Raw genomic sequence first — 16,061 nt, 5'->3', positions numbered from 1 at the left:
CACTCTTGTTATGTTTGCACCAATCATGGCACATTGTGTTATGCAAATAAAGGATATGTTTGCAACAATCACAGGTCTTTTATTTGGTAGAAGTTACAATTGTGGCAGTTGGTTTAGGCCTTCTGGAGCTGAGTTGGGCTTTGGTTGTTGGCACTAAAGCAGTCCAGTTGCCTGATTTGCAGTCCTGTGCTCAAGGCATCCAGGGCCCTAAAAGAAGGATCTCGCAGCTGTCAGGGAGTTAAATCTCTACAAATCCTGACATATAATCTTATTTCAAGGAAAAAAATTTCAAAAAGGTGCTTATAAAAAGGCTTATCAAAAATGTACTTCAGCAATATTTAACAATGTTCTAGGCAGGTTTAACTTCTTCTTCAGTGTTCTAGGTAGAGTTTGGTACCTACCATCAGTTTTAGGAGTTGATAAATGCATATCCTGTTTCAGGACGTCAGTGATAAATAACCAAGTTCTTCCAGACTGACCAACCCCATGTCCACAGAACCCAATAAAAAGTTGAGGTTTGGAGTCACAGAACAGTGCTGTTTCTTAAGCTTGCTACCCCTCCCATTGGAAGGGTGAACTTTTCCTTTGCACTAATAAACTTTCTCCTGTTTACTTAAAGGAAGACACACTGCCACTTGAGCCAGGCCTCCAACTCGTGGCTTTCAGATTTCTTAAGATACTAAGATTGAAACTGGAATTTTGGACCAAAGGCCCAAACTCCTGAGATTCCACCCCCATATTTAGGGGTGGGGGCAGACATCCACCCCTAAATACCAAATAAAGAGGCACAGTGAAGGCAGAGAAAGGAGATTTATTACATGGCTCAGGACATGGCATGGGAAGGAGAGTAAGCACTCAGCTCCTCTTCAGCTATCTTCATGGTACAGATATGAGTAATGGGTTTAAGTAGACAAGAGAACTGGGCACAGAGGACAAAAGGAATGCGAAGCTAAACATTTCAGTCACAGGTGTGGTCGGTCATTATCTAGTGCTTATTCTGGGGAAGGTTTCAGATACCTAGAGCCAGGCAGGTGGTCTATCCAAAGGAAGGTCTACTGTTGAGTGTAGTGTCTGTCCGTTGTCATGAAGGTGTTATCTGGCTATCCTGAAATCCAAGGTGATTGCAAAGTGACTGCAAAGAGAATGGCTCAGAGCAAAGGCAGATACAAAATTGAGGCAGGAATGCCAAGGTTCTCTTGCTTTTATTGAACTTGTGAGCCCAAGTAAGGAGTCAGTGCTTTTTGGCTAAAGCAGTTTGAGTGCCTTTTTGTGTGTGTATGTTACTGGGACTTGAACTCAGGGCCTTAACCTTGAGCCACTCCACCAGCCCTATTTTTGTGAAGGTTTTTTCGAGATAAGTTCTCGAGGGACTATTTGCCTGGGCTGGCTTTAAACAGTGATCCTCCTGATCTCTTCCTCCTGAGTAAACAGGATTACAGGCTCCTGGTTTGAGTTCCTCTTATATAAGCACTCAGCTCATGTTCAAACATCTTAGGGGAACAGACATGAGCTATAGGTTAAAGTACACAAAAGAACTGGGGGAAGGGGATAAAGGTATCCAAAGTTAAGCAGTCCCAGTCCCAGGTACATTCCAGTTGACCATTATCTCAGTCCAAGGGTTCCTGCAGAGGTCCTGGAATTATCTGGATTTTTTTGTAAACTGGCAGGTGGGTCTATTGTGAGTAAAGTCTACTGTTATAGGTAGTTCTGCCCCTTGTCAAGAAGATGTTATCATCTGCCCTTCCTGGAATCCAAGGTGATTGCAAGGTGACTGCAAGAAGAATGACTTAGAGCAAAGATAGATAAAAAGTGGAGGAAACATGCCAACCTTCTGTTTTTGGTTAACTCGTGGGCCTGAGTAAAGAGTCCATGCTTCTAGAAAAACAAGAACAAGCAAATCCCAAAACAAATAGAAGGAGAGAAATAATAAAAATAAGAGCTGAAATCAACAAAATAGAAACCAAAAAAAACCATACAAAGAATTAATGAAACAAAAAGTTGGTTCTTTGAAAAAATAAACAAGATCGATAGACCCCTGGCAATCCTGACTAAAATGAGGAGAGAAAAAACCCAAATTAGTAGAATCAGGAATGCAAAAGGGGAGATAACAACAAACACCATGGAAGTCCAGGAAATCATCAGAGACTACTTTGAGAACCTATATTCAAATAAATTTGAAAATCTTAAAGAAATGGACAGATTTCTGGATACATATGACCATCCAAAACTGAACCAAGAGGAAATTAATCACCTGAATAGACCTATAACACAAAATGAAATTGAAGCAGCAATCAAGAGTCTCCCCAAAAAGAAAAGTCCAGGACCTGATACATTCTCTGCTGAATTCTATCAGACCTTTAAAGAAGAACTGATACCAACCCTCCTTAAACTGTTCCACAAAATAGAAAGGGAAGGAAAACCGCCAAACACATTTTATGAAGCCAGTATTACACTTATCCCAAAACCAGGCAAAGACACCTCCAAAAAGGAGAACTATAGGCCAATCTCCTTAAAGAACATTGACGCAAAAATCCTCAACAAAATAATGGCAAACCAAATTCAACAACACATCAAAAAGATTATTCACCACAACCAAGTAGGCTTTACCCCAGGGATGCAGGAGTGGTTCAACATACGAAAATCAATAAACGTAATAAACCACATTAACAGAAGCAAAGACAAAAACCACTTGATCATCTCAATAGATGCAGAAAAAGCCTTTGATAAGATCCAACACCATTTCATGATAAAAGCTCTAAGAAAACTAGGAATAGAAGGAAAGTACCTCAACATTATAAAAGCTATTTATGACAAACCTACAGCCAGCATTATACTTAACGGAGAGACACTGAAACCATTCCCTCTAAAATCAGGAACCAGACAAGGATGCCCACTATCTCCACTCCTATTCAACATAGTACTGAAATTCCTAGCCAGAGAAATTAGGCAAGAAGAAGGAATAAAAGGAATACAAATAGATAAAGAAACTGTCAAAATATCCCTATTTACAGACAACATGATCCTATACCTTAAAGACCCAAAAAACTCTACTCAGAACCTTCTAGACATCATCAATAGCTATAGCAAGGTAGCAGGATACAAAATCAACATAGAAAAATCATTAGCATTTCTATACACTAATAATGAGCAAACTGAAAAAGAATGTATGAATACAATTCCATTTACAATAGCCTCAAAAAAAATCAAATACCTAGGTGTAAACCTAACAAAAGATGTGAAAGACCTCTACAAGGAAAACTATACACTTCTGAAGAAAGAGATTGAGGAAGACTATAGAAAGTGGAGAGATCTCCCATGCTCATGGATTGGTAGAATCAACATAGTAAAAATGTCGATACTCCCCAAAGTAATCTACATGTTTAATGCAATTCCCATCAAAATTCCAATGACATTCATTAAAGAGATTGAAAAATCTACCGTGAAATTTATATGGAAACACAGGAAGCCACGAATAGCCAAGGCAATACTCAGTCAAAAGAACAATGCAGGAGGTATCACAATACCTGACTTCAAACTATATTACAAAGCAATAACAATAAAAACAGCATGGTACTGGCACAAAAACAGACATGAAGACCAGTGGAACAGAATAGAGGACCCAGATATGAAGCCACAAAACTATAACTAACTTGTCTTTGACAAAGGAGCTAAAAATATACGATGGAGAAATAGCAGCCTCTTCAACAAAAACTGGGAAAACTGGTTAGCAGTCTGCAAAAAACTGAAACTAGATCCATGTATATCACCCTATACCAATATTAACTCAAAATGGATCAAGGATCTTAATATCAGACCCCAAACTCTAAAGTTGATACAGGAAAGTGTAGGAAATACTCTGGAGTTAGTAGGTATAGGTAAGAACTTTCTCCACGAAACCCCAGCAGCACAGCAACTAAGAGGTAGCATAGATAAATGGGACCTCATAAAACTACAAAGCTTCTGTTCATCAAAAGAAATGGTCTCTAAACTGAAGAGAACACCCACAGAGTGGGAGAAAATATTTGCCAACTATACATCAGACAAAGGACTGATAACCAGAATATATAGGGAACTTAAAAAACTAAATTCTCCGAAAACTAATGAACCAATAAAGAAATGGGCAAGTGAACTAAATAGAACTTTCTCAAAAGAAGAAATTCAAATGGCCAAAAAACACATGAAAAAATGCTCACCATCTCTAGCAATAAAGGAAATGCAAATTAAACCCACACTAAGATTCCACCTCACCCCTGTTAGAATAGCCATCATTAGCAACACCATGAACAACAGGTGTTGGCGAGGATGCGGGGAAAAAGGAACCCTCTTACACTGTTGGTGGGAATGTAAACTAGTACAACCACTCTGGAAAACAATTTGGAGGCTACTTAAAAAGCTAGACATTGATCTACCATTTGATCCAGCAATACCACTCTTGGGGATATACCCAAAAGACTGTGACACAGGTTACTCCAGAGGCACCTGCACACCCATGTTTATTGCGGCACTATTCACAATAGCCAAGTTATGGAAACAGCCAAGATGCCCCAGCACTGACGAATGGATTAAGAAAATGTGGTATCTATACACAATGGAATTTTATGCAGCCATGAAGAAGAACGAAATATTATTATTTGCTGGTAAATGGATGGAATTGGAGAACATCATTCTGAGTGAGGGTAGCCTGGCCCTAGCCTTGTATGCACATATGAATAAAAAAAGAGTCCATGCTTTTCTGATAAAACAATTTGCATGCCTCTTATAAGATGAGGTTGGAAGGAGGCTACACAGCCCTGAATGCCTACTCCCAACTGATGGTAGCTCTGATTTCTGTGTTGTTCTTCAGTACATGATGGACAGACAGACATCACCTAAATACAGCCTGGCATCCAAACACAGTAGAATCTCATAATGATCAGGAAAGGGAAGTGAACTGGGTATTAACAAGGACCCCTGAGTGTGGGTGATGGGCACTGTAAACAGGAGATGTGGTCTTGGAAGCACATAGGGTTAGAGACCTGTTAGTGAAAATGGAGTTTTGGACCCAAAGCTCAAACTCCTGAGATTCCATATGCCACTTCTAAATGCCAAATAAACAGGCATGGGGAAAGCAGAGAAAGGAGGTTTATTACGTGGCTCAGGACATGCTGTAGGAAGAGGCAGAGTAAGTACTCAGCTCATCTTCAGCTATCTTCTGGGTACAGATATGAGCTATAGGTTTAAGTAGACCAAAGAACTGGGGGCAGGGGACAAAGGTATCATAGTTAAAGAGTCCCAGTCATGGGTGTGGTATGGTTAGTCTTGCAACTGGCAGAGCCTACAGTCTTGGTCAAGCAGGTGGTCTTGTATTCTGGTCCAGTTCTGGAAAATTATCACCTGGAGGGAGTAATCTGGTTCCCATTTGAGAGGATTACTTGGGCTCAGGATGTGAATTGTCCTCATTGGGAGGGTGGCAGGTCCAAGTGGCTCTTGTTCCTTGTCAGAAAGATGTTATCAGTTCTGTCCTTTCTGGAATCCAAGGTGATTGTAAAGAGAATGGCTTAGAGCAAATACAGATACAAAATGGAGGCAAGGATGTCAAGCTTCTCTTGTTCTTAGTTAATTCATGTGCCCAAGCTAAGTAGTCAGCGCTTTTCAACAAAAGCAATTTGAGCACATCTTACAGTAGATTGGTGGTCATGGTGCCAATGGATGACATACATGGATGCTGATATCTGACTGTAACTGAGCAATGTGATGCCGAGTCAAGACCTTTGCTTTTTCTCTGTACCTTGGACTCACCAATTTTGTTTTGAGCCTTGATGTATCTGGGGATAGGTGGATGGTTATGTTTATGGCAAGTGGTCATAAGGCATGGTGATTGGACCTGAAGAGGAAGACCACTCAGGCTAGTCTCAGAATGAGTATTACAGGAGAGAGAAGTCTGTGACTAGTGAGGGTACATGAATGGCACCATAGGTGGAATAGGAAAAAAGACATTTGAGATCCATAGGTGGTTTTGGAAGATGAGATTGAAGCAAGAGCAGAGTCAGTCAGGGAGGTGTCTAGATCAGGATGGGGGTGCTGCTTCTGGCCCTAGGGACTGGGATCATTTTAGATTGAATTTCCATTATCTTTCTACTCTAGGTGCAGAACTACACATAGGAAGATAAGGTATATTCCTTAGATGTGGACAGTTGGTAGAAGTGCCTATGGATATAGGGTGTTGTGAGAGAGTAATACAAGGCTTACAGGAATGTGGAGGAGTCCCTTAATGATGTCCCCAGGGACTAGGCATTGAGTATATGAATATAGGGTTATGCAGCATTGGCCTCTACTGTACATATGGTCTGTGTTCCCATGGAATAGCTTTGTAAGACTCTACTGAGTTTGTATGCTACCTTTTGAGTTTGGATGATGTCTGTCTCTTCATTTCTTGCTGGTGTGGAACAACACAGCAATCATTATTTGAAAGCAAGCATCTGTGGCACTGGAGCCTGTTATTCCCTGCGAGGTAGAGAGGATGGAGTGAGGAAAGCAGGGGATGGATGAGTGAAGCAGTGAACTTGTAGTCCTGGGAAAGAAGGTGATTGTAGATTAAACTTCCAACTACAGGCTCTCAGCCTTTCTACAGGCAGAGTATTGGTCTGGTAACTCCACTGATAAATAACTGTGAGGTAGCAGTTACTCATGAGCAGACCTGAACTCTTCTCTGAGCAAAGCCTTCATGACAACCTTGTCTGCTGGTGGAGGAGACTCAGTTGGAGGGTGTAGATGCCTGTATGATTTGGTCCCTGTAGATATCTTGAATCTTAGACAAATGTGACACCCTCAGGACCAGTCTGGAGGGCAGAATCTCTACCTGGACTTGGGTCATCCCTCTTGTTCCTAATCAAACCTATTAAGTACCCCACTATCATTTCAGCTCTTCAGTCAACAGTACATAAAGAACAGTACATAGTGTTCATTTACCTTCCAGGTAGGAGGCATGAACACTGAATAAATCTATGCATGATGTGGCTTTTGGATCAGTAGCATTTATGAGCAGCTGAAATGGTATTGTCAGCTTTCCGGAGAATCAGATCTTTCTGAGGATGAATGATACCTGTCTAAACTTTTGGATGCCCAGCTGTAGACAAAACTTCCCAGAAATCTGCTTGTGGCCCATGTAAGAAAACAAAGTCCCACCCTTACTGTATATTCCCAATATGATTTTTACTGACCTTGATTCCAGTTCAAGTATTCTCAGACAAGGACACTGTAGTACAGACTTGTGGTACCCAGAATTATGTGGGTCCCTGGTGAAGTGATTGCACCAGTGAGCTTTCTGAAAAGGATCATTTCCATTATTGGATGCTAATTAGGTGGGACTTTTTGTGCTCCTTTCTTGTCTCCTATTTTAGCACTACTTTCAGTTTAGGGTCAGTTTGCTAAACAGATTTTTGGAAATACGCTGTCCACATGAAGTGGTATGAAAGGGTGTCTGCACAAGACAACAGTGGTAGAGTACCCAACCCAACCTGTAGAATCTTATGGCAGCTTCTGTGCTGAGGGACCTCATTTGGGATTCGGACACATAATTAGGGAGGCTCAATATCACTGCATCTGAGTATATGGCCTGGTTAGGTACCTGCCACTGTCAACAAATTTTAGGTTCCTGTGTTCTAAATGGAGAGGACCTTGTGTGTTGGAAAATCAATTTAATCCCAAGGTTTTTCAGGTGTTAGAGAGTGTTTCTAGTAGAGGAACCACTGTTGAGGGAGTGTTGGGAACATGCTCATCAGTTGAGGCATTTTACCTTTATTCTCATGGTACCAGGAGACATGGTGTGCAGTGAACAACAAAATGGTACCAAGTCTACATAAAGCTTTTCAAAGTTTCTCAAATGTTGCTTCCTGTTAAAAAAGCCTGAAAGATAGAAGATGGTATTGAAGCTTAGGGAGGTTGATTCCTGTGTAGTGTCAGAGCAGGCAAGAGTCAACACTGAGAACTGAGACTCAGATAATTGCATGATCCAGGCCTCCTGGGCTCAGGGTGGACTGAACCTGTGGAGGCCCTTTTGGTCATCTATCTGTCACTCAATACAGACTTCCTTGGCTGTAAAAAAGCTTGTGGGCCCTAAACATGTGATTGGCTCTGAGTGGAGGATGTTGTAGTCCTCACTCACCCTGACCTCACTCACCATATCTGGATTATGTCTGGGACTCGTCTGCCACAATTTTAGCCCTTGAGTCTAGGGACTCTGAAAAACCCTGAGTCTAAGGTTGTAATTCCAGGCACACCATGTAAGACACGTGGCTCATATTACTTGCAACTAGTGGAATGATGGGTGAAAGATTATCCCAGGCCAGAAGTCAAAATATGAAAATGCAGGGAGGTGAGGCTGAACCATTTACAGGACCACAGTGTATTTTTCACATGGGAACTGACAGTGGGTGTGGGACATGGGCCTAAATTAGCTCTGTGGAAGGTTAAGTTTTTCTTGTGGAGATGATGGGAGCAATGGGATTTGGGGCAGAGGAGGAAGGGGATCTGACCCATGTCTTAGCAGTTTCCCTATGACTAAAGCAAGAACAACAGGCTGTGGGGTGTGAATGAGGTTAAAGGAAGACTAGGGAGGAGGTTGCTGCAAAGATCCAGGTAATGTTTGGTGGTGGTTTGAGCAGTATGGCTGTTGAAGAATTGGGAAATGTGTGTGGATCCTGGATCTCTTGATCACTTAGGACTTTCTGTTGTCAGGGGACAAAGTTACAATTTTGTTTAAACATCTTAAATGGATTTATTTTAGGTTCTAGTGTCCAGCAGCAGTCATTCCATAAAATAGAGTAAGTGTACCATTGGACTGAGTTGAAGAAGTTATTTTTTTTCGTAGAGAGAATGACTAAAGAAGGCAGAGACAAAACAATAAAAAAACAGATTGGCCATCCCAAGGTTGCTTTTCTTGTAAGATGAAAAGGGAGGCAAAACAGGACAGTAGCTGATTTGTTAACAATAGGGTATTTCAGGTCACTTTTTCTTTTCCTTTTATTTATTTCTTTTCCTTTTGGTGGTACTGGGGTTTGAACTGCTTCTGCCACTTGAACCATACCTCCACCTCAGGTTACTTCTTTATGTGGGAATTAACTTCATTATTCTGCCCAAAGAAACTGGCCTTTTCAAGAAATTGTGCTAACACCAGATTTTCAGATTTTGAGGATTAAAAAAAAGGTGAAAGTTAAGTGTGAATCTAAGATTTCTGGATCTTTTAGCAGTTGAGAAGAGAAAGTCTGTGCTAGAAATAATTTTAACAGAGATAACAGGAAAGTGGATTTTCACCATGCTAAGTGTATGAATCTTTCAGGAAGAATTAATAGAAACATGAAAAGGACAGGTATCCATACACATTTTGTACTGTGGAGAAAATTCCTGAAGGAGACATGCAAAAGGTAGTGGCCAGTGTCTGCCCTGGGGTGTATTTGTGCCTCTGTGGATTTCAGTACAGAAGGGGAATCTTAATCATGGGATGATTGTATTCTTACTAAAGATTAGGCTGAGCTGGGTTTCAAATACAACACCTGAGTGGGGGTGGAATCCATCACAAAAAACAGGGATGTGAGAGATAGTCTGACAGGTTACCAATGCTTTCAAAGGTTGAGGGCCTTGAGATGGAATCAGAAGCCTAGGATAACTGATGCAAGTTGGCACTTCAACAACAAATAGTTTTCTTTTTCACTCAGCTATAGACTTGGTAGAATTTTGTTATAACCCTTGATGTGTCTGAGATGTTTTGATTGCCTAAATGTAGGGTCCAACTTGTCACCTAGGAGGCCACATACCTATGTTGGAATGCGAGTGGGACAGGGTTTAGAATGAAGGATAGCAGGTGAGGATGCTGTGACTGGTGAGAGCCATCAAGGACACCATTAGTGGTTAGGAGCATAGGAGTCTGGGAACCAAAGGCAGTTCTTAGTGGCAAAGGTTGATGCAAGGAGCACAGGCATTGTAGCCTTCAAAGCAGTGTGTGGGTAGCTTCTGACAGTAGGCACAAATGTTTCTGATTTGTGCCAGCTACACTGTGGTTACTGTATGCAGAGAAGTATCTATGTTACTGGGCTAGAGACTGGAAATAGCTGGAGGTGTATGTGTGTGTGAGAGAACTCTGGTATAAAATGTGATGCACACCTCCAGGGAGCATACTAAATGCTGCTCTTGGTGATATGAAGTTGAAAGGTGAGCTCACATTAGGTCATCTCTGAATAGTATCATCTTGAGGACACTTGTACAATTGACTGACATGAGTGGATACAGCCCTGTAATGCCAATTCCAGGAGTTAGAGTGTGTCTCCCTGCTCACCTGAATTAGTGCTGTTGGAGGAAACACTGATCAAATATGCACATCTCAGGAACTTAGCACCTGATATCCTATATGATGTGGTACTGTCGGCACATGGGGTAAACAGAGGATGGGTGTAGGGGAATGCTTGGAATCAACCTGGAATTACTCTGAGGACAGAAGCTGATCATAAATGTTCTGTTCTAACCATGGCAGGCCTATGTAACCTTTGAGGATGTGAGCAGTTCCTTCTCCCTGGAGGAATGGGAGCTTCTTAATGCAGCTCAGAGTCACCTGCACCTCCATGTGATGCTAGAGAACTTTGCACTTATAACTTCCATAGGTAAGCCCATCACATTCACCCATACTCTGGTCTTTGCTCACCTTCTTTTCCCCATAAGCAGCTTTGTCTCTTCACTGCTAGTTATTGGGCAGTGCTAACTTACCCACTTTTTATTGGGTGTATTGTAGTTTTTATAGCTGAGCAGTGTGCACTTCCCTGAGCAGCCCTAACAGCTGCTGGTGTAATTAGTACAAGTACTAATTTGAGAAGAAAGTGTTCAACAGTCAGCTTAAAATGTCTTGCCTTGGTCACCTCCTCCCTGACTGGATACCTGCTTAGATCCATATGCCTTATTATGCCTCTTTTTTCCTGACATTTCATTACAGCTGTCTGCATGATGGTCAACAGCCATTGTCATGATCACCTGGCCAATGTACTATTCTGTCAGACTTTCTTCTAGTCTTCTTTGTAATATTGGTTGTTTTTTCTCCAGTCTCTTGAGTGCTGCATTGCCCATGGCTACTGCTGATAGGTCACCTGCCTCATGACTTAGTTTGTGTAACTCACATAAACTGTGCTTGAAATATTCTGACTGCTACTTCAGATAGACATGGAAATACCATCTCAGAAATGCTCAGTCTAGTTAAGGGTGGTAGAGGTCGTGACGTCTGGGCTGTTTTCCTATCCATGAGGGACTGTCTTATGTCTTTAGTGTCCTAGCTACAATTCACTGTACCCTGTGAAGCATTCTCCAACACTTACGCACACTTCATATGCGTTGAGGTAAGATCATATCCTTAAATATTGCCCATATGTAGTCTGAGTTGTTTTAAAAAATGTTCACTCAGTCATTTTTTTTAAAAAATGTTATTTTATATTTGTATATTAGAGTTATACTGGGTTGCATTGTAACATTTACAAAAATGGTAACAGTATATTTTTATTAGATTCACCCCCTCCATATTTCTCCTTTTCCCCTTTTCCCTCTTTTCTTAGATGATGACTACTACATGCAAGCCATGTGTTGATGCCCCGTACCTCCAAAATAAATGAAAAGCCTACACCCCTTTTCAGTCTTGTGACTTAGCCCTGCTCCCACACTTGTCTACATGCATTTCATCATGGTTTCCCTGCTTTTAGGTTGTACACATAAAATAGGTGATAAGAAGGCATGGATGCACAGTTTGTTTGGGAGAGTTGTCACACTTGACTCCATAGGCATGTCTATGGAGTGCCAGACTCCACCCAGAAGACTCACCCTTGTGGTATCTGCCCTTGTCTTGAAAGACATTTTGTACTTGACTGCCCTACTTGTGCAGAATCTGTACATGATAGGAGTATTTGCAGGCCTTTCTCAGAAGCACCACACTGTCCCTTGAAGAGGGACATGGACAGGACTTCACTTGAGAAGCTCTGAAGTTTTTGTGTCAGGGAAATGTAATGACTTTGGAAGGATTTCCTAGCTCTTTATGAACTTCTCCAGCCCCAGGTCATTCCTAATGATGAGAGGACAAACAGTGCTGACTTTGTGGATACACGGTGCCATGGAAAAGATCATTGCAGGTTGGTTAACCACAGCAAAGCTTCTGGTCACAAAAATGTGGCTTTATATAACCTGAGCGTTCACATTGGAAAAAATCTTTATGAGCATAAAAAGCATGAGAAAAAATTCCATGATGAATACTCACTTGATCAGCACCAGAGTGTCCACAGTGGAGAACAATCTTGTGAGTGTAGAGAATATGGGAAATCCTTTAAGAAAAGTTCTTCTTTTAGTGTACATCTCACACTGGAGAAAGGCCTTATGAGCGTAGAGACTGTGGAAAAACTTTTATGAGAACAAATGTATTTAAAGAACACAGGAAAATTCATGCTGGAGAAAGACCTTATAAATGTAGAGAATGTGGGAAATTCTTTAAGAAATAAATTGCCTTACTGTACACCACAGAATTCACAGTAGAGAGAGGCCTTATGAGTGTAGAGACTGTGATAAATCCTTTCAGGAAAGACATATCCTTACTGTACACCAGAGAAACCACACTGGAGAAAGGTCTTATGAATGCAGAGATTGTGGGAAATCCTTTAAGCAAAGAAATAGGTTTACTGTATACCAGAAAATCCATACTGGAGGAAAGGCCTTATGAGTGTAAAGATTATGGGAAATCCTTTAAGAGTGGCCTTATTTCACACTAGAAAATCCACACTGGAGAAAGGCCTTGTGAATGTACATTGTGGGACATCCTTTGAGGAAAGCAGGGGACTTATTGCACACCAGGAAATCCACACTGAAGAAAGGCCTACTAAATGTAGAGAATGTGGGAAAGCCTTTAAGAGGTGGACTTACTGAACACAAGAGGATCCACAGTGGATAACAGCCTTATACATGTAGAGAATGTGGAAAATCATTTTGCACAAAATCTTCTCTTGCAAAATGCAAGTTCACAGTGAAGAAAGGCCTTAGTGTAAACAATGTGGCAAATCCTTTAAGCAAGGAGGTGCACTTAAAAAAATGCCAGAAGATCTACAGTGGAGAAACAACTTATAAATGTGGAAAATCATTTAAATGAAGATATATTCTTCTGTATGTGAGAGAGTACACTCAAACACAGGGCCAATGAGTGTAGAAAATGTGGGAAATCCTTTAAGTGAGGACTTCCCTTTAACTGAATATGAATGGGTTCTTACTATAGAAAGGGACTTATGAGTGGAGAGAGTGAAGAAAATTCTTCAAATGAGGTCTCTTAATTTGTACCAGCAAGTTCATAATGGAGAAAGACCATATTAGTGAAGAATTTGGGAAAGTGTTTGGGCCCACACTCAGAATTATTTACCATTAGAAATTTTTCAATGTGGAAATCCCTAATATGTTTTGGAGTTAGTTGTGCACATATATTTTGAAAAGCAGTTTGAATTGTTTTCTCCAATCTGGACTCAAGGAGTCTTCCAAGTAGAGTTTGCTTGTCACCAATTGGCAAGATTTTACTCAATAAAGTTGTGTAGTGATTTGTGGGAATTTTATGGCTGCCATGTAATGGCAGTGCCTGAAAACTGCTTGCAGGGGCAGAATCCCTGCCTCTCCTTCCTGTGCTGTAACACAGGTTCATGTCCTGTCTGTTGAGCTTTGACAGATTTTACTGTCTTGAAAGGGCCACTTCTGTGATGCAAAACCTTCTGCAAGGTTCCAGCTTCCATATCATCACCTCATCCTCTAATTCTTAGGGTACAGTTCATTGGTAAAATTCCTATCTACCCAAGATTTAATCCCTGCCCCCCCCCAAAAACCTTTGGACCTTTCTCTTGGAGGGTCTTGATCCCACTATTGCCACAGTCTACTTGCATTTCACCAACATTTCTGTGGTACCTGCTGTGACCACTGAATAGAGCATATGGAGAGGTTATGCACAGTGTTTCCCTGGAAAGGGTATCATACATGAAGACTCCAGTGGAAGGTCAGTCCACCCAGTAGACTTATCTCTGTGACATGTGGGTCACAGTTGATAGAGACATGAAAGCACTTGCTCCAGTTGAACATAGGGTGCTTTCCAAGCGTGAGAAACACTGCACTGAGAGACACCCTGGAAGAGGATGTGGACAGAACATCAGTTGAGAAGAGATTTGGATTTCTTACATCAGGGAAGTGATTGAATTGTCAGGACCTACCAAAGGATTCACCAGCCAGGCTCTGGTGGCTCGTGCCTGTAATCCTAGCAACTCAGGAGGCAGAGATTAGGAGGATCACAGTTTGAAGCTAGCCAGGGCAAATAGTTCAAGAGATCCTATCTCAAAAACACCCATCACAAAAAAAGGGCTGGTGGAGTGACTCAAGGCATAGGCTCTGAGTTCAAGCCCCAGTAACACAAAAAAGGATTCCCCAGCTTTTTTTGACCTTGTGTCACTTTTGGTCATTCCCAATGGTGAGATGCCTGAGTATCTGCAGGCATTGAACTTTGCAAAAGATATTATGAGGTGTTTAAATGAACAAAAGCCCCAACCACAAAAATACAGCTTTCGTGACCTGAGAGTCTACACCACAAAAATGAAAAAATGTTTATAAGCATAGCAAGTAAGACAAATTGGTTTATGATGCCTACTCACTTGCTCAGCACCAAAGACTCCATACTGGATAAAGTCCTTAAAGTCTTTTGCCCCAAATAAGCATAATTCATTACCAAATATTTCACAGTGAGGAAAAGCCCATGATTCTGGATGGTGAAGCCAGTGATTTAGCCAAGGAACTCTCCTTAGTACCCATGAAAGGGTTCACATCTGAGAATGACCATATGAATGCATCAGATGTGGGATATATTTCACACAATATGAATCTCCTTTATCAAAAGTACCACACCACACATAGCCCCCATTATGGTAGTAAATATTGGAAAGCTTGTAGTCCAAGATCCAACCTCAGTTAGTAGCACAAAGTCCCTGCTTGGGAACAGCCTTGGTCCTGAATGGAATGTCGTTTTGATCAGTATGTCCATTCTGGACAGCCTAAGAGATCCATGTATCTGAACTTGAATTTCATACTTACAAAGGGCTTTTAATGGATAGCTTTCCTCTTCCACCTAACTGTTATCCATCTCTCTTCTTCAATCTAATAAGATTTTGATTAAAACCTGGCATTAATGAGATTATTGGCTGTCAGTAAAGGGTTTTGACTACAAAGAAAGATGATTTTATCACTCAATTGCCATTTATAAATTTGATATGGACGAAGTATTTCCATATTGTCACTTTATATCTTGACTGACTATTAGACCTACTGATTCGAAGTTTTTGGGTTAAGATTTTTTGGTGACTTTTTGTAGGTATGGACAACATTGTAAACCTTTTCAGTTTTGGTCAGGAATGTAAAATCTCATCACATTTCAATCAAGGTAATTAGTTCAAAATCCTCAGAAATCTTAAAATCACACTCACTAGATGACAGTAAGTCCTTCACAAGTATATTTTCTTCAAAATGTGAAGAACTTCTTTCAGAAGTTTAGTAAACAATTCTCAAAAACTGTCCCAGGACAGCCAGCTAACCAATGAAGGTTCTGCTTTTATGTTTTTAGATTCTTTTTTTTAATGTGTTTTATTTGTATTTTGGAACCACAATGAATTGGTATCACCTAAGAAAACAATAATATTCAGGGTGGAATTACCTATGAGCTAGTTATATCTGAAAACATCAGTATACCTATAGAACATCCACCCCATAAGGACTTTTCCCTCTGTTTCTCTGACCAACGTATGGTTTTACTGTAACATTTTAATTCCAAATGATAATGAGTACAGGGATTTTTTTTTTAACCTCCTCTGATTCTGACAGTTTGTGTGCTTTTAATGCATTTCAGGCAAAATTCTATTTTTAGTTAAAAATTTTCTGCTTTCTTCCATGCTTCTAATTTATTTCCTGCCTCTAATGGGATACATGCCTTTTTGGTTGACCTTCCCTAATAAAAGCTAAATCTTCTCAATCCTAAAAGTACAAGTAATGATGTGCTT

Source organism: Castor canadensis, chromosome 16, assembly GCF_047511655.1.
Source record: "Castor canadensis chromosome 16, mCasCan1.hap1v2, whole genome shotgun sequence".
NCBI classification, from domain to species: Eukaryota; Metazoa; Chordata; class Mammalia; order Rodentia; family Castoridae; genus Castor; species Castor canadensis.
Note: the sequence above shows the minus strand (reverse complement) of the source record.